The sequence below is a fragment of the Harpia harpyja genome, chromosome 13 (assembly GCF_026419915.1).
Source record: "Harpia harpyja isolate bHarHar1 chromosome 13, bHarHar1 primary haplotype, whole genome shotgun sequence".
NCBI lineage: Eukaryota > Metazoa > Chordata > Aves > Accipitriformes > Accipitridae > Harpia > Harpia harpyja.
Genome location: NC_068952.1, coordinates 36,712,858 through 36,733,116, shown reverse-complemented (window position 1 = coordinate 36,733,116; position 20,259 = coordinate 36,712,858). Strand labels below are relative to the sequence as shown.

At 43.7% G+C, this 20,259-nt stretch overlaps 1 long non-coding RNA gene across 1 annotated transcript; it reads right to left on the bottom strand.

Annotated features, from left to right (window-relative positions):
* Nucleotides 1–14,756: 14,756 nt before the first annotated feature.
* On the bottom strand, nt 14,757–18,236 carry LOC128150057 (uncharacterized). The gene is made up of 3 exons (XR_008237922.1): nt 18,187–18,236; nt 17,314–17,512; nt 14,757–15,411 (listed from the first exon to the last, which is right to left on the bottom strand). It is a non-coding gene; the product is annotated as an uncharacterized LOC128150057 (long non-coding RNA).
* Nucleotides 18,237–20,259: the final 2,023 nt, after the last annotated feature.

The following is a 20,259-nucleotide window of genomic DNA, read 5'->3' as shown; positions in this document are numbered from 1 at the left end:
GAGGACATGATGAGCATTTGGTGACACTGGGTAGGAAAGGATTTTCTAGTTTCAGGCTTTGCTCTTGCCAGATTATTAAAACTGTCGATGCATAGAAAAGGAGGAATGGAGACAGAGAGCAGGAATATATTAAAGGTTCCATTTTTTTCAGTCTTTCCTCTGCCCTTTTCCTTCTTGTATCTTGCCTAGCCGTTGTCATGTCAAGCTGAGGGGGAAGAAAGCCCCGAGGGGTTTAAAGCTTTGGAGTTCCCCAGTTCAAGGTGGAAAGGGGCAGGTTTGTCCTCTGTCACAGAAAAGAAACAGCCCTGACTCACATAAACCCTCCGGTCTTCTGGCTAGGTATCTTCTTCTTTGGTGTGACCTCTGTGCCGAGGTTGAGAGTTTATAGACTGACTGTGTGTTTGGGCTACCTCCAGCCGGAAACCTCAGCAGTGCAAGGAATGGTCTGAAACACCGCTGATTTCACAGCTACCTTATGCTACTATATCGCAAGAAAAAAGCTGTGGGTGAAATGCTGTTATGTTCATAGTCTCTGTTCTTTGCTCTACCATCTGTCAGCAGCGGGAGTGGATGCATGCTAAAGATTTCTTGCAGATCCATAGATGAATCCAAGGCGCAAATTTCAAGTCTGTGTTGGAAGCCATAATCCTAAAGGTAATTAGGAAGGCACGGTAGCTTTTTTCCTGGACTTTAGCTTGCTTTACCTGCGTTGGGTGTAAGGTGACAGTGATCATAACGTGTGTAATGATAGCACTAAGTTTGAGACATCTAAGCAAAACTGGACATATCAGACAAGAAGTGGTGGAAATGAAAAGGTTTGAACACCAAACCCGACCAGCTCCCCTTTGTAGCTGCCTTTTAGCCGGGGCTTACGAATTCCACAGTTCCAATACAGTGAATATTACATTTCCATTTTGACCATTACTCTAGAGTTTATGTGAAATCCTAGGATTGTTTGCGCTTGACTACAGAGGGAGATGGCAAAAAAGAAACCATCTCTGAAGTACAACCCCTCTTTCAAACCAAACTTTTCTTCTCCTGATCTGGCCTCAGAGCATATTTCCATAACAGATGACATTTGAAATGGAGATGAAAAAGTGATCTGGTCTTCTCTGTACTGTGGTGTGACTTGTACTTCATTCAACATCTTTTTCCACCTACTTTAGAAGTTTGTCTGAAGTGTTTATGCCCAGGAAAGCTATGGCTTTGAGAGAAGGGAGAGCTGCATGGTCCGGTCCACACATTTCCCTATCCTACTGATCCCAGAATGGCTCTTGCTACCAAGGAATTGTAGAGTTTGAGTGCAGAAACCTTCATCCCCATGGCACCAGAGACTGCTGATGGCACTAGCACCCACTGTAACGATACTCAATGCTCTGATGGGTTTAGGTTGCAGAGCACGGATTTTCCTCCCTATGACAAATATTTATCTATATAACTGTAAGTTCGCTACCGATGATGACCAGTCAAAACACACCGCTGTCATCCTTACTGCTCCAGAGACTGATCTAAGCGTTGCAAAATGCCACTGAGCTTGAGCAGACTGACTTTGGACACCCTTACTCTTGGTGAGGAACAGATCACACTGAGTCGTTCCCACTAATTTTAATGGAGCTATTCATAAAGCACTGTTTGGTCTGAGCCTGATAGAATTGGGCCTTTACTATGTTTTGTAATCAAGCCATTTTTATAATGGAGATGATCCCTATGATTTTTCGTCTTTTTATGTTCAAATGAGTCTTTAATCTGTTAGAGCTGTAACGGTGTATGGATAACCTAGAAACCCTATTCTGGCAGTCCTGGCTTTGATCTTTATTTTAATACTTCAGTATCACTAGTATCATCCCCTTAAACTATTTAACCTCTGTAAGAACTTATTAGCATCTTTTATATTGCCCCTGACAGGAACAAAGCTAATGATGAAGTTTATAAATTTATGTAAAAAAAAGATAAGGCAGGTTGCAGTACAGCCCCTCAGTAAGGAGAGAGATTTGATTCATCTTTTTGCCTCTCTTGTTTTATTGCTTATGCCTTCTCCTTCTGTTTGCTGGTTTTAGGGGGGATGGGTTGTTTTCCCATTCCTTTTTTTGTACTTTTTTTATATTTTATATTGCCCTCACACATTAACCCCTTTCCAATTAGTTTTCCCTGTTTCTTTTCTCATTTTTTTCCTTCAATAGCTGTCCACCAAGGTCACTTCACTTTCTTCAGTTTTCTTCTTTTACCACTGCTGTTTCCCCATGGGGAACTTTTTGATTCCAGTATTCCAGCATCGCTCCTGCTAACGGGCATCCTCCCGTTTGAAGGGTAACAGAGAAAAAAAAGCATCTTATCTCCACAGGTGCTTATTCCATTGCAAGAAGGAGGACAGACAGAGAGTTCACAAGAGAAAAAAACACACCTGGGCCGATGCCAGCAGCTTGTGGGGCAGCATAAGGTGAAGAGTCTCGCTGCCTCGTTATAAATGCTTGGTGCTCAATTATCGGTGGAGGATGCCCTCAGGAACCACTGTGGACGATGCAGCTGCTGGCCATCTCTGAATTTTAGGCCGGAGGACTAACCGGTGGCTGTGTGTTTTGATACACACCCCGCCACCACCTTGGCATTGCTCTTATGCATAACAAACAACACACCGCACTGTAATCTCTCCTCTCTGCTTGTTCTTCATGTTCTTTACCCAGAGTCTTCTCCCCAATGTTACCAGCTCCAGCTGATGCTGCACTTTCTGTTTGAGGGGTGATGTGGCAGAGGCATGGGAGGGCAGGCTTCTGCTGTGGCTTAGAGGAAAGGCTGATGTATACGGTCTGTGGGGCAGGCCAGCTTTGGAAATGGTAGCTATGCGTTACCCCTTTCCGTTCTTTCCTTGGTTTTGTAGATTTGTATTAGGTACATTAGGTAGGTGTAACAGTTTTGAAATCGGTTTGGTTCGGGGGGAGGGGAGTTTTGAGCATGCATTCAAGTAGCTATTATGTTATTTAGGGTTTTCAAATGTTTGCACATTGATCTGTTCATGAAAGGAATGAAGGCAGAGCTTGGCAGGAGCCCAGAAGAGTGCCACAGAAGCATGGCTGCTGATAAAAAGCTTATCTGTTGGCTAGCAGAAGACTGTATCTGTAATAGAAATGCAGCTACGTATTGAGTTTTCTCTGTCAGAGGAGTAAATCTGCCATAAAAAATATAATTCACAACAGAGGACAATTCTATACAATGGAATTTGATTCAGACTGTCTGCTGAGTATATGCTTGCTGTGATGGTTAAATGGCAAAAAATGATGCTTGATCCTAAACATTGCTTGACAAATACTCGCACTTCTAAATCTATTTCAGCAATCTATGAATGAAATTCAATACAGAGGAAAATACTGCTTTAAACATACATGCCAACAAAAAGTGGTAGTTTGGCACGGACAAATTTCAGTAAGAGGGCAGTTTCAACACTTCTTAACAAATTTGTGCTGAAAAGAAAGCACAAAAGGCACTAACCTACAGTCAGGACTCTTGAAAAATAAGATCTCATGTTTCTGTGATGTAAAAATACCTCAGCCTGCAAGGCTCTGGAATTACTCCAGGGACGTCTTGGCCTTTCTGCTGCGTGAGGAGCCCTCTCTGTTTTTGCTGTTCCTGCAGTGGCGTGAGATCCTTTCCTTCACTGCTACAGTGGGACCTGCAGGCAGCATCCTCAGTGGGGTGCTCGCTCTTTTGAGAGGGGAGAGGACGAGAGCGCTGGACCCCGAGCAGCTGCGTGGGAAGGAGAGCAGGAAATTGTGCCCTGCTTTGGACCCATTCCAGAACACCATTGACAACGGGATCATGGTCAGCATCTTCACAGTACGATTATTGTAGGGAGCTCTTGTGGCATTTGCTGCCATTTTTTTAAGTAAGCGTGTAAATTCGCACAGAGCTGATTCGGTTTCAGTGGTATTATGGCAGAGGTTGTGTTACGGCTCCACATTTTGTTCCCCATGCCCACCTGAGGAGAGGGTCGTAGGAAGCTGTCCTGAGCACGGACTTGCAGTCTGTCTCAACCCTCTGCATCCATCCTGCTGTGGTTCCCTGCTCTCCCCAGCTGTCCCCATGGTCATCTCATTCATGCCTGTAAGGAAAAGAAGTTTGTCTGACTTTTTTTTATATAAAATCCAAACCTGTCCCAATATTTGCTTATGGTAGGAAGACTGGAAGGAGGTAGGAAAAAGTAATGGCATCCTAAGCGTTGCAGGGTGGGAGGGAAGAGCAAAGAGGGACAAATATCCCCAACAAAAACAAAGGAAGAGCAAGTAATCTTAACATTGAAGTGCCAGTGTTTCCTAAGAGCACAGGACGGGCGGAAAGAAAACAGACATTTGGAAAAGAAGCTGGGCTGCGTTACATACTTGTATATACAGTTGTAAAGTGGAGGTAATTGCCACCATGTGGCAATCTCTGCACATGTAAAGAAAATCCTTACATAAACGGGGTAGTGAATTTTTGTCCCTGAGGTGGGCTAGGGAGCTGATCCATTTATGACTCACTGAGAAAGGTCTTTGATCAAGCAGGGAGGCCCAAGCAGCTTTTGAACAGCTTTACCATACATAAGAAAAGATTAAAAAGTGCTGTCGTTCTTTAGCAAAAGACAACTAGTGAGGAAATTTCCCTGAGTCATGAAGGATCTATAAATACCCTAAGAGATGGGCTTTGCTTTTCTATTCTGCAAGTAGCTCGAGATCAGCCCCTCCCACAAGGTCTCCAGAAACCGCGCCCTGAACACATATTTGAAAGACCAGGAGACCTGTGAACCCTGCCTTGGCTGTAACTACCGTGACAAAATTTACATGGAGTTCTAGTGGGTTTGACCAAAGCCTTCTCTATTTATTACAATGTCACCCAGGAGCATCGAAAATCAAGAGACTTGGAAGCTGCATGGAGAAGCAAGGGGTAGGAGCCAAGAAAACAGGATCACTGGGGAGAAATGTTGGAGGTGATAATTGTGAGTGAGGCCAGATTGACAGGTTGCAGAAACAGGGGCTGCCTAGGGCTTCCCGTTCTCTTTTCATCTTGGTTTCTATTAAGTAAACAAGAACTCCTACATTGTTACGCACCAGAGAATCAAGACAGGAGAGGCCTCTTACGAGCGTGGGGACTCATGTCCTGCCAGTTGATGATGAGACAAGCACTGTAATCCGGCATAAATCTGTGTCACCGCTCTAAAGGGAGGTCCTTTCTGCCACCGCCCCTAGCTGTCTAGTCTCATCACCTCTCCCACGCTCACGGTAGCTTTCACACAGCCACAAGAATTAAACCAGCCCGGGACAGTTAGTTTTCAGCATCAGCCTCTTGATTCAGAGATGCTTGTGCCTGCACAAGGACGGGAGTGGGCAGCACCACTGAGAATTTGTACTGGATCCAAAGAGCAATGTCCATGGCCTGAGACATCAGCATCAATCAGGTGGGGAGCCATGTCCACAAGATGCCAAGCTTTATATACCTTTTTTTCATCAACGCAGCACCTCACCTATCCGAGATTTATGCGCCCCTCTTTTCAGCAGCTCGTTGAGCTGCCTAGTAGGAGGGAGAAAATAGATGTCAGCCAAATCAATTGCACTCGCACCAGCAATGTATTTTATTGCTTCGTTTAGCATTACATTTTCTGATTTGAAAAACAGCTTATTTCTGCCTTTGGTCTCTCTTTCCCTTTGCTATGTTTTCCTTTCTTCTATGATGGTATCTTTTAATATTCTTAAATAAGTACAGAAATTCTGCTTCCCTCTTCCTTGTGTTGCTTTCCCTTGCTACTCTTCACTCTCTCCTTGTTGCAGAGAAACTCCCTTGCTCCTTCACCCTCCCCTCCTGACACCCATCGCAGCCTTTCAGCCCTTCTCCCACCTTTGTCTCCCCCACGGACAAGAGGGAAGCGAGCTGGAGAACACGATTCCTATACAAAGCGGTGGGGTTTATCCCATCAGTCCCCTGTACTGGCTATGGTGAGAAACCCTCATTCAAGAGATGGAAGATTTGCCTGCCTGTCCCTCAGGCGCTAAAGATGCTGACCACGAGGTTTTCATTTTCACGTCGCTGTGATGCAAGAGGCAGAGGATCCTCCCTGGGGAGAACCCCTCCCATAAGAGATTTTATTCATCAGTGTGCATTGCCCGATGCCAGCCCCCAAACAGAAGCAGGGCAGAGGGGTTTGCATGAAGAAAGCAGCATCGTCAGACTCCTGTGCACCTCCAGCAATGTAGGTCATCGAGGGATGTGGGAAGCTGCCACCATTTAGCCTCCTGGGAAGTACTAACCTAGAAGAAATGCCAGGCCCTCTCTGGTCCAAACTCAGAAGGTACAAAGACAACTGTGAGTCCCACAAAGCACACCGACAGTCTGGTCCGTCAGCTTCAAATTCTTATTTACGTCGATTTTGCACCATTATAACCACTGATTTCAATAGCATGAGCTGCTTTTCACCATAGTGTGTACATAACGTGAAGTATGCATGGAATCAAGTACATTCGCTGACTAGTTCCTCTTTATGCTTCTGCTCTCATCCTGTAGGAATGGCTAATCCACTTTCAGGCCTCCTACTCATTCCTCGAGCTTCATTATTTCCCAGTACCCACCATGTGGGAAACCAGAATTCCATAAGTCCCACTTCTCAGAAAAACCCCCAACCATTACCAATCTGATTTCAGTTTTCTTCTTATACTTGCTTTGATACCCACAAAGATAAATGAAACGGCAAGATTTGTGAAATACCCAATCTACTGCATGCATATTTAAAACCGAATCCATCAGCACATTACCCCAGCTGCAGAGAGATTAGTCAGAATCTCCCCCCTCAACTTTTCCCTCCTAAGTCTTTTGCTGGGCTCTTGCCTCTGAGTTGATCCCACTTTTAATTTTATGTTTCCGTCAATAGCAAAGAAGTAAAACAGCTGAAAGGGACAGATAAGGGACTTAGCCCACTACAACCACCATCCAACTCCAAATTGGATTGACTGGCTGAGTGCCCCCAAATCCTCCATGGATATGCAATTTAATAGAAAGAAAAAGCTCCACACACAAAGAAAAATATGCAGAAAATAATAAGGCCACTGTATGAAACATAACAGTTTCAGCAATGTGTATAAGATTATAGTCTTAATTCAAACGAAATGTAACATACATGCTCTTATGTTACCTGAGGAAAAAAGAACCCCAGCTGATTATTTAATTTGTCCTTTTACTAAATGATTTCATTTTTAGCAAGCCATTACCCAAGGAAGAACATAGAAAAGGCCATATCACATCAGCCTAACGATGAACCTGGTCCACCTTGTCTTTGACAGCAGCCAGTAATGGATACCGAGGGAAGACTCTAAAATAGGAGCGCAACAAAACAGATGGGGAAAAAAAATGCTAAGGATCACTTGAGGAAGAGGAAAAATAGGTTAAGGCAGGTGGAGGAACTAAAGTAATTCCCTCAGTTTTGTAGACAGCTGTATATGCATCGTATCAGTGCACGCGAGGCTTTACTCCCATGGATGGGCGCACATGATTTCTTAAGCGGCAGCTCCAAGCAGGAGCGGTGCTGGCAGGGAGCGGGGCTCTTGGCTGTGCATGAGTGCTCCCTTACCGGACAGCAGCGATGGAGATCGGCTCTCCTGCCTGCAGAGGCAGAGCAGCGGGGATTTGGCCAACCATTCATTTCTCTTTTTTTTTTCTTTTAACTTGAGCTATTGCCCCTAAGGTTCAGTCAGTTTTAACGGCAAGCAGAAATCGTCTGTCTTCAAAGTATGCGTTGGCATCTTCTCTCATTGCTCAGTTAATGGGAAGATTAAGATTCTAACAGTTCTCCCAAACTTCTTTGTCCCAAACCAGGCAGATCTCTGCCCTAGTAGCATGCTGTGCTGTCCTCATTTCTCATTCTCACTAGTCTTCTTTTAAATTATTCCATTTGACTTCACAACTTGCCTTCCCTTAATCTCCTAATAGGGTGGTGACACTCTGATCCCTTTCCAGGAGCTCTGCCTGCAACCTAACCTTTCCCGACTGCCAAACTTCCATCCGCTCCTCATTTCCCTCCCACTGTGCCACCAGTGTCATCAGTCCTTTTCTACATCTCGAGCTTTCCATTTTCTTTCATTATTTTTCTGCTAGGAAAACTCAGGTTAGCCTATTCACTGCTGAACCACCACAGTAGTTGCTGAGTAACAAAAAAATCAGTGGAACGTTACAATGTTTGCAGTGGCTCATTTAGCAGCACCACAAATGTTTTGCACGAGGAGAGCGCAGTGATTTCCATTTGCTCCTAATAATTGGAATATCTCTAGTATGAATGCTGCTGGGTTGTGTTTTTTTTTTTTTATTCTGATTTGGTAAAACAGAGTCTCCATTCATGATCTGTGCACAGCGCAGGTCCGCAAGCAAGAGGTGGAGGGTGGGATTCGTTTCACCCCGAGAGCGGGGCTCATCCCGCCGCGGGACAGGCACCTCTGGCCGTGGGGACCCGCTGCCCGTCGCCCCGCTTGTGCTGCTCCTGACACTCAGTGAGATTAGACCTGTCACCCACCCTTCACCTGGGTCAGGCTGGATGAGGGAAACGCCGTCTCCAGGGGCTTTGCCTGCTAAAGTGGCGGCAGCATCCCCGGTGAGGGGCTGGAGAGGTACGGCGGATGCGGGCACCAGAGGAGATGGGGGGGCATCGTTCTTTTGGCAAAACACCGATTTGTACAACAGATCCCCACTCTGCTCACCGTCCTGCCTGCTTCGGGGCGTCAGGTTATTTCTGGCCTTGCTGACAGCCCTTTCTGTTCATACAATGAGTGTGGGTAGCAATGCTAGCTCTGACATTCAGGCTTAATTGACCCTCATCCCTCAAGGTCACAGAGCAGAACAAAGAAAGGCTATGCTATAAATACACTGAACTAGGCCACGCACCCTTGTCTGGAAAGCCCTTCATCTCTCCTGTCATCGTCTTGCCCAAGGAGCCTGCAGGTTCTCCGTGGTGTCTGTCCCGGGCACACATGGCTGCCCAGCCTTCCTCCGGCTCCAGCCCTGCTGAGGGCACTCGTCCCCTCTACTACCTCTTGCATGTGGAAGGACGTTCCCCTGGTCCTCCTTGTCTTCTCAGAAATTGTCACTAATCCGGATGGCTCGCTTTGCAGCTTGTTGGGTAGGACAACGCTTTCAACCATTTCTACAGCGGAAGCCGTAACTGTATTTCAATCGAAGGTGCAACTGCCACCGACAAACATCTGCTCAGGCAAAAGATGTTCTAAGCTAAAACTTGGGTGCTACACAGGTTGAACTCACATGTAGTGGCATCATCGGTGAAGTCATTATTTGAGACAGCAGAGGTCTCAAAATAATAGTAGAATTTTTTTTCATGCATGTAAACCTTTTCTATGGGAGTATATGTACATCAGACGTTCCTGTTGATCAGCTCTGAGAAATTTCAGCCTTCTTTTCTGTAGCTCCACCACAGGAGAAGGTAGATGGGAATCGGGGGTGGTTGGGGTCTGCAGGAATTCTGGAGGAGGCTGCTGAGGTGACCCCCAGTGAGACCAGAAGGGCACCCGCCTTCCACTTGCTTCTTCCTCTTTCATATTTAAAATTTCAAATACTTTCACTGAGCCATTTGTCAATCCTGTACTAATAATTGCAATGATAATCACAAGATCACTGGAAGTATTGAAGTGGGGTTTTGTGATGTTCTAGGACACTCAGTTGAATGGTATTATATAATAAGAAATTCAAACTATTTTTCCTGTGCGTTTTTTTTTATTTTACATCTCTACTTAAAAAGTAAAGATAGTATGCCTTGAATCTGGAATATAAAAAACCAGCTGCCTTCACATTCCAGCAATACAAATGCAGCATGACAAACTATGTACATATACACGTACACACAGCCCCCCCCTCAGCCTGCACAGCTGTTAATAAATATGTATTTTACATTTAGCCAGTAACTGCTGTTCAAGGTTTCTTTCCAGATGCTCAGGGATGAGTTAAACATCACTTTGATTCCAGGGTAATGCATTCCCCATATCAAAAGCTAGCAAAAGGAGCTCCTTTGATAGCAAAAGAGACAGCCAGTGGTGATTAAAACAAGCAAGCGTCCTGGGGAAGTGTTTGAAGCGAACTGCAGCCCCTGATCAAAGCACAGGTAATGTAAGCAACACAAGGCTAGTAGGAAGAAATCCTGTCTTTTATTAGACCAGCACACACTATTGGAGAAAATGGGCAACTTTTGATACACAGGCCTTTCTTCAGGTCTATCATTTGGTCTAATAAGAAGTGCTGTGTCTCCCTACCTATGTTGCTTCTCTTGTGTTCGCAGACCACTGCTGAGCCGATACTCCTGCTGCTCCGGCAGAGGTAAGTCTTGCTGACAGACGTGATTGATGCCACACTGTCTAACAGTTTAGGGGAATAAGCTCCAATCTTAATTATTCCAGTACAGAAATGCAGGTCCCAAGGAGAATTTATGTGAATTATTGAAAGAGAGCTGTGTCAGAGGAAGAAGAAACAAGCAGTTGAAAGACATGTTTGTCAAAGCCCAACACTTCTGTTACAACAATGGCAAAACCCTATTTTCCAACATGGTGAAGGTTACTGCAGAGCGAAGCTGTCTGAAGTCTCTTGTCTCTCACAGTCACTCTCTGGCTTTGTGCAACTTTATTTTTTATTTTTTTTATTCCAGTGACTTCAGCTAGTTATTTATTTCTTCATCTGTAGCTACGCACCCTCTGCCCTACCTGACTGTCTGGTTACCAGCCAACTGAGGCAAAAAAAAAGGCCCTTCTGCCTGTTTCTCCCAAGAGCTGCCAGACTGAAAAGAAGCACATCCGAGAACAAGCAGAGAGCTGAAAAGAGCCCTCTCCAGCTCACATTTGCAAGGGCTTCACTGCTTCTTGGCTTTTCCTCCTCTCTCAGCAGCAGCTTCCTCCACCCCGAGGTCTTGTGACCTCCACGGGGAATGAGGCTGAGCTGATGGTAAGAGCCTCAGCCACATGTGGTACTGCAGGGAGAAAACAGTGGGACAGGGAGGGAGAAGGGAAAGGGGATTAATTGGGATGAGAATTTCTGCAAAGGTAGCATTTGACATAGAGGTGAGCAACAATGTGGAGAAGAAAGAGCCTCGAGTTCGTGTCTGGGCTCTATAAGGACATAAAACAGATTTGGGGATTGGAATTGATTTTTCCTGAAAATCAGTTGGGAGCCTTGGAGAACTATGGGATGGGACTGAACTGGGGGGAGGCAGGTACAAGTCCTGGGAGGGGAGTGTGGCTCTTTTGTGAGAAGCTTGTTTGAAATTGCATCCCCTTCACTGGGCTGTGTGTGACGTTCCTCTGGGGGAAGGAGAGGGACAAAACATTAAGACAAGCCTTTATTTTTTGTGCTGCTAAAGTGAATCCTTTAGTGAAGGCTTTTGATTGAAGGTAATGGTGACACATGCTCCAGCTGTAGATCTACCACTTTGCTTCCAAACCGTCTGTGATCAGAGGAACATTTTCACTAGCCTGCTCTGCTGCCAAACAGACAGGCAAGCAGGAGTGAGACAGAGCGGCTGACTAATTTCCAAATGTCAAGGCTCGCCTTTAACTGTCTCTCTGCCCCTAGTTTTAGAGAGGCAGGCTGCCTATTTGTGACGGCAGTGCCTTGGGCAAGAGGACTGTTACTGCTCTTGGGACGCTGGCTGCCGATGCTGCACACCACTCCTGAAGTCTCGGCACATAGTAATCCCTGAGGAACGCCTCTTCATCCGTTTCTTCAGGGACTGTTTTTTCTCAGCCTGTGTAATATTGTGTGAGAAGCTGCTGCAAAGTCCTGCGCAAATGCCACTGGCGCTTTCCTTGTCAATGGAGAGCTGAGCTTGTGTTACAGATCCTGGCTTTGTACCAGCATGTACCTGTTTATTCCTCTTATAGACAGATCTGGTACATTGTGTACAAGGCTCTCCAGGGAGCACATACATAGTTTAACAATAACACATCGCCAAATGTATTCCCTCTCAGAGACAGAAGAAGACGCAGATATTTCCTGAAATAAACACGTCCCCCATCTATCCAATCCTTTCACATTCCTTCAGACAAAGACCTGGGGAAAAAGATGAAATTATAACCTTTCCCTGAAAACCACTCCACAGTCCTTGCCCAAGGAGGACACAGCACAAAGGAGGTCTTGGCTGGGAATGTTCCATAGCCGTGACACATTAGACCTAGGCACATGGCTTGTAAACCCCCAACAGCTCTTAATGAAAGAACTGACTTTTTAGCAGTCAAAAATCAAATCTTGAGGTATATTCAGAAGTAAACAAGAAACTCCTGCAATTGTTGAGAAATGGGGTGTCGGAAATGTCCATCAGTTACTGCCCACCAGATTGCTCACGCTGCAAACCATCAGACGGTTTTGACAGCTGTGTTCTGCTGAGGCTGTAACTTCTCTGAAAACTCTCAGGGGTGATGCAAAATGGGGTGTACCCATCTGTAAGTAAGTCGCATACATATGAGTAAACATATGAAAGCTATGTGCAAAGGTGCAAACAGATGCGAATGGAAAAATAAGAGCTCTTTGCTATGTACATTAACAGAAATTTGAGAAGAAATGGGGGAATCAGAGCCCCCTCTCCCCTGGAGGCATTTCAGCGTAGCCGTTCTTGTTTTTCTCCTTTTCCCCTTCTTTTGGCTTCTCCTTTCTGTCTTACTGACCATTTTAATAACTCTTTTAAGGATGCTATTTTTCTAAGCACTGTTTCCAGCAAACTTTTCTTCCCTTTGCCACGTCTCTCTTTCTTTCTTTCTTTCTTGTCTCCCTGGTTACACACCTCACTCTACTGCTGGGGTGATACCCCCAAGTGTACACTTCAAATTTGCTTATTCTTCCCCATTATCTTTGCTCCAGCCAAAGCCCCAGTGATCTTTGAACTCGGGTCCTTATTCCCTGCAGAGGTCTTAACCTCACAAGTGGCTCTTCTTCTCTCTTTACCTTTTTCTTATTTCACTGCTTCTTTTTCAATGTCATTATCTCTCTTTTCCACCACCAACACAACCCCCTCAAAGCTGCCCCTATCTTTCTTGTCTTCCAACCTCTCCTGAGACTCTCCTCATTGAATTTCCCATAAGGATCCCTGCAAAGATCACAAGACCCGTAGAAACCCCTGCCAGAGTGCTGAAATATGCATTGGCTGTACCTGCACTGATAGCGATAGCCCTTGTGAGCTTCCCATGTCAATCATGAACTCTGCTGTTCACATGGTATCCTGCGAAGACGACAAACTAAGCACGGACTCCTGCAGAGAAAACAGAAGCTAGAAGGGCTCCCCTGGTGCTTCACATTACACTGAAACTTGAAAAAAAGTAACGATAAATATATTCAACCTTTGCAAGACAAGGAAGCACAGCAAAATGTTGCAGAATGACTCATTTAAGGAAGTTTCAGAAATGTGAAGGAAATAATACACAGCGCTGGGTTAAGATGCAAGGGTGATACAGAGCAGAGTGGTATTAAACTTTGGAAACTTCACAGGAAAAAAAAGAGATCAGGAGGAATTAGAGCCTGGAAATTCAAAGTTAAGTTAACCCAACTGTTGCATATATAGGCAGTCAGGACCAAGTTGGCTTAGAAAGGCTTAAATCTGGCTCAGCACCTTGCTGCCCCAGGCTCTCTAATAGTCAGTGTTTGTCCCTAGACTATAAAGTATTTGACACCCTAAACCCTCTGTAGCTTCATCAGTTCTTTGGCCCATATTGCCGTCATCCTAAACTAGGTCTAGCACACTTTAAGTTGCAGGGGACACACATAAGGGAATATCTGTGCACACAGGGCTGTAGTCTTTTTGAAAATCATAAAAGCTTAAAGTAGTTAGCAATTTCCCAACCACTGACATCAATAAATTATATGAGGAAAGAGCGTTGGAAATGAACTGAATCTTTGGAAGAAGGACGAGAAGAAAAAGAGGGCAGGCACTGCTACTGTTTTACCAGAACAAGGACAGGAGAAAAGTCTGTGATCTTCTCACAGCCCTTCGGGCAGGTTCTTAGATACAGCCACGGCTCGCTCTGGGGCAAGGGTGCTAAAACAGTCTTGAGCTCTTCCCCCTTTTAGCACGAGGCAGCCTGAACAAGCAGCACCTCCAGCCAGATCATGGATGTGTCCCTCCTTCACTGACTAGCTGACCCAGGACTTTAAAACCCATGACATCGCCACTGACGTTCATGTATGCAATTCATTTTGCATTAACAAATTCTGCAGCTGAAGCTTTTGCTCAAAACCAATGGAGTCTGTTTCAACCATCTTAAAATGTAGCTTGTTTTCTCTAAAGGTCCATTGCAACAGTCAGCTTTGATTTTTCCACCATTTTTACATAACCATTTGCTTCCATACCACAGAACAGATGATGCCAGATAAACACAAATTTATGCCAGTATGACTTTAATGACTTCAGTGGAGTTGAATTAAGTGATGTGTTTAGCCTCATTTGGTAGTGTTCCCTTCTGTTTTTGATAAATTAACCAGTTGTGATCATGGGTTTTTAATAAACTGATAAGGTCTAATTTCTTCTTACAGCTGTGGGTTCCCTACCTGATGAGTATAAAACAAGACTTAACTAATACCACTATTTTTAGTCATCTTTTAACCTATGTTGTTCTTGTTTATATTTTACTTGAGTGTTTAATTTTTTATTTATGTTTTTTTTTTTTTCCTAAATACCAGTAGAAATGAAGCAATGCGTGATGATTGAGGAAAAATTACCATACAAGAAATGTTTAAAGGTATGTAGTTGAACAGTTCTGTAAACTGGGAGGAGAGGAAGAGCCAGAGGGGAATAATCCTTTGTTCAGGCAAGGCTGCCTCTGTCATCTGAGAGGACAAAACTAAGACAGTAGGGCATTGCTGGGCTGCACTTCCACTGCCATCTGAAAAGTGCCCAAGGGCAGTTGCGCTTTGCTAGCTGAAGCTATTTTCCTTCCCATCTGCTGAAGTTGATTTAGAGAAGTGCATTATGCAACCTAACTGCTCTGCTGTAGTCCTGCTATGCTGAGGTTCAAATGGATGTGGCAGCACACTTAACAATTCTAGGAGAAGTTTTGAGGAAAAGGAGTGATTATATCAAACCAGACTTTTTAGTCTGCAGTGGTAAAGGTATTGCTATATGGCTATCAAAAAAAAAAAAAAGAAAGAAAAAAAGAAAAGACCTGAGGAAAAGTGAAGATTAAAACTGAGAAAGGCTGAAGTACACTCAGTTGTATCAGCAAGAAGGAGTAATAGCATGAAAACCAATCAGGACAAGACTAAAGACACATTATCTGCACAGCTTGAGCGTTTGGCAGCGAAACAGGGATGTTACCGTACACCACCAATCCAGGGCACGGCCACCTGCAGTCCTTCAGGTCGTCTCATATCACTGCCAGTATGGGAAGTGGCATTTGTAAATCACACATGTTAAGTGCTTGCCCTCAGCTAAAAAAAATAAACACTTCAGTGGCTATTTGTGAAATGTGATAAAATATCCCTATTAATATTTAGTTTCATGAAATCCTTCTTCAAATTCCCTACATTTTCTGTGGTAAAACTATCTGATGGTGTCCTTTACGCAGGCCAGTATTACAAATGACACCGTCTTTCTTGATCCTTGTTTATGTGACTATTACACACCTCCCAGCTCTATTTGGTAAATCAGTGTTGCTCTAAGGACCTAGCTCCCCTAGGGAAGAGGGTGACGGCAAGTTTGTTCGTCAGCTCTTTTCTGAACCATGCAACATTCAGACACCACAGACATCCAGTTGCTTTTTAAGAGCAGGGAGAAGTGGGTGGTCACAATGATCTGTGTGACCAACCGTTTCCAGCTCAACCTACCCTTGTTTCTTCCAGAGATGAACAAGAAAGCCCAAACACCATCGCTGCACTGATAGATGAACCCATCTCCGGCTGTTACGTCACAAGCGTGCACTAGTCCCAAGCAACCCGTTTTCCCCAAGAACAGTCCAAGTTGTAGTTCAGGAAGGTGTGGACGTACAGGTTGAAAAGCTAAAGGGGCCATACCTCCCTTGACAACTGGTGCCGGCTTCAGAAATCCCCCATAGGTATTGATTTGGCTCTATGCTGTGCTGTGTTGGGTATTACGAACAGCTGTAAGAGTCATCGCTGCTGCTGGGATACATTTGACAACCAGGCTGCCGCCTCCACTAAAAACTGACATAAGCTCATCTTTGAGGATGAGTATCACTTACTCAGTGAGCAGGACATGCACAGGCCTTCGATACGGAGCTTATTTCAGTCCTAGGCCCTAACCCAATTCCCTCTACAGCTGAAGTCAGTGGACAGACTGTCACTGACTTCGCTGAGATTTGGATCACGCTTTGTGGGGCTTCTCTTAGGAATGCCGGAGGTCTCCAGAACATACTAGGCAGCATCTTCCTATGAAAATCTTGGAAACTATCTTAAATTGTGTGCTTCTTGCAGTTTTAACTAGCTAGGGCTTTGCTGGTATTTCATTATATGAATGAGAATTAAAAGTAATTAATTTTCAGAATCAAGTTTAGAGCAGAGACAGCAAAGTATTTCAGTTCTGAAATGATTAAAAAATCACAGTATTTATAAGATAGTACTTGTTTATCTTCTGATCTGTGACAATTCACCAAAAAGTGGTATAAAATTATCATCTTTCTCTCTCTCTCTCTCTCTCCCCCTGCCTCAAAGCAATACCAGGGCAGAGAATGACTCAGCAAGAATAAAGTTGGTAAATATAACTGGCTTCATCAAAAGAGTGACTGCCACAGGATGTAAGTAACCTGCTTTCAGAGCACTGACGGAATTATGTCGATTCCATTCTAAAAGCTTTCATAATCTTTGAAACATAAAAGAGCTGGTTCTTGTTATTTTTTGCTTACAGTAGAAAATTGACAAGAATTGCGAGATACTTTAAAGTTATTTCAGGTCACTGATATTCCAAAAGTTCTGAAAGCTCATAATTAATTAAAAAGCAATTGTACTGCAAAAAGTGACCATGTAAAAATGCGAAGTTGAACTCAAAGCATGTATACTTTGCACTCCAAATCTTATTTCTCACAGGGGAGGGGCTTTGTGGCCTTGCATGTTTGTACATCATGAAACAATGAACTTGTACAATGTCATGTTATCCAAAATCCATTTTCACGGTTAAGTGTTGGACTTGTTAGCAATCGTATTTCTGATGGTTCCTCTTCAGGCAGTCTCGGTAGTTTTCCCTCTTCCTTGGCCAATTTAGCAAAGAAAGACAAAAAATCCTTTTGCATTTGCCCAGGCAGAATGATTCTTATTTTTCCAGACTTGCCAAAAATACTTCAGAAATCCCCGTTCTTTCCTTCTAACTCATTTGTATACCTGTTTGTTCCTGTTGGTGACTGATTACAGCTGCAGTGATCAGCTTGATCTGATCTCCTTTACAGCACAGATGTTTGGTTTTCACAGCTTCCTCTCTTTGCGGATATTTGTTATCGCATTTCCCCCTGGAGTTCTACCAGTTCTTGGATAGGAGTCAGAGAAGCAACCACTCAGTTTGCAGGACCTGAGAGGGACATTTCTAATAGAAAAGGAGGGAAAGAAGATGGGTAAATCATTTTTGCGCTATTTGAAATGTGAACTGCTTTGATAGTATTTCTCCGACAGGGTCATGTCAGCTAAAAATCTGGTATCCTAAGTATTTACGCCAAGAAGTTCCTTTCAAGCATTACATCTGCTACATGGAATATATTTTATTTTAAAATCCTAACAGTATTTTAAAGTTATTCCTTTGCCTATACATTATAAAAGTTGATTGCCCATTCTAAATAAGGGTCAGTCTTGTTGCTGTTTGGGTGCCACACACTAAAATGCTGCAAGAAACAATAATCGTAGTACAGCTAGCAGCACATCTGCCTCTGAGTCAGTAATTAGCGAGTGCCCCCGCATTAAATTTAGGGGTCACTGGGCTGCTGAATGTGCTGTTCTTGTATGAAATATGAAACAAAAATTCTAATCACTTGTTGGCCACTAAATAACTGATGACAGCTTTCATCAGAGACTCACAATAGCTTTGCTCCTCTAACTGTGCCAGGTAATTACATTCTCTCTACCTAAATGAACTTTCAATTACAGAGAGTACTTTTCTCCTCTAAACTGTTTAGAAATAATGTTATGCACTGTTAAATTATTGCCCTTGCCCCACCTCAGAGGCGGCTCAGTTTCAGCACAAGACAAAGTGATCCAGGTCCATACCAGGACACTCCGCACAAGCTTTGGCCCAGCCTCGATTCGGCTCTCGGGTGCTGTGCTCTCGGGCATCGCTGTAGCTTCATCCATCCCGTGCAACCCCAGCTGCTGGAAGGAAAAGGTCCTGCTGAAATCTGCTCATCATTCTCCCCTTCCGAGAGCTCGCACAGGAGCACAGGCTGTTTATAGCACCAGGTAGTACTCCAGCGCAGGTGGAAGGCAGTGTGGGATAATGGCATTTGGCCCAGCTGAACTGAAGGGTATGAATTGTTTTCTTTTATGGCCTCAATTTTGCATTTGATTATTCAGCAATTCAGTTGAGGCACAAACCTGTCTACTTGCATCGTGGGAGAGGAAGGTCATTTTTCAAGAACACCGGTACATCTGAATATAAAATTATGCCCCCCCCCCTTCCCCAGCAAGCATTATAGCCATTTACTGCTGAAGAGAAGTGTTTATCTCCTGAGCGGTGTAACCTACATCTATCTTGTGGAAATATGTTATCTAACAGATTTCTCTATTCAGCCTGGGAAAAAAAATCTCATATATACATTTACGAAGGGAGAACACCAAAGAAAGAACCAAGAAATATGATCTCTTTATTAACATTAGCTGAATATAATAGTATATAGGAACTCTCATGTTTGCTTACAACTGACCATTTTACAGAAAAATAAGTAATTCTTTTTAAAAAATGATTGACTCCTCCTCACTCATAAATGCTTCAAGGCAGATATCAAATTGCTAGAGAATCTGCAATATTCTGCATTCTGCAAGCACAAATCCTTCTTGCCTCTTCTGCACACCCCCAGCCATACCTGTTCAGCAGAGCTTTCTCTCTGCCATGCAGTGTTGCACACAGATTTAGAACTCCTGTCATTTTTACCTCAAACGACCTTGGCCCAGCTTAGACAGCATCCTCCAGATTTGACCCCGATGCAGATCTCACTAAAAGAAAGGGTCTGTTCAGTGTCACTAGGATAATAAGACAAATACCCTTAAAGCCTGTAGCTCTGATCCCTCGGCTATCTGCTTTCGGTAATCAGATTCTGGAAAGCCGTCCCTGTAAGTCGGTACTGTTAAGAGTAAGAAGCGCAGTGTTGTGAGGCTAACAAACTGAACTAACAGCAGAGCAGCGGCAATAAATGTCCCCTCAAGCCTTCTTTTTGAAGAGGCAAATGCTTATCAGAACTAGATTGAACTTATAGGAAAGGGGGAAAAAAAAAACATCAAAAGGCACTTTGAAGTCCTTCTTTTCTTTTGTATTTTTGACACAGTAAAAGGAGATGAAGGGAAGATGTTCAGAGCCATTAAGAGCTGTGGGCACGAGGCTAGTTTATTACATAATTATCTCACAAAACTCTGCTGGGTTCTGTCATGCCTATGAATTTTCATGTAATACCGAAATGATTAACTCCTACAACCTACCATTGTTTCTCATTTAATTTTGGTGTATTTGCTTTTACCAGCTGATGTGAAATACTAAAATGGCTTGCTTTGTTAATTACAACAGAAATCCTGAAGACAAGGACATTGCAGGAATATGAATTTGGTGTGGTCTAAACAGCAACTCTTTTTTTCTGCTAGACTTCACATAATGGGGAAGAATCTATGAGACTGGAGAGGTAGGAAAAAAAGACTGATACTGCCACATCTAATTTAATAAAGTGAGAGGACAGAGTGAGGAGATTTTAAAACCAGTGTTGCAGGGCACCGAGTGATGTACTGTGGAGAAAATTTATAGTTTGATCTAAGGTTAAACAGACATGTGAACAAGTCATATTTTGGCATCATCAGGAAAATAAATGGTTGGTTACCTTAACTGTAAGTCCCATCAACTTTACTATGAGATCAAGTCCTTATTTCTCCTTAGCATGATCCTTCCTATAATCCTGAACCAGGATTCTGATATGAAAATACAGACTTTCATTCTTTTTTTTCCCCTTCACAACACAAACCAGCAGCACTTGGTAACTGACTGCAATGTAAAAAAAAAAGAGCTAGAGAGAGGAATGAGACCCCTCATCATTGCAGAAATGTAACTGCCTATTTGCCACATTCACATGCTCTTCGGATTTC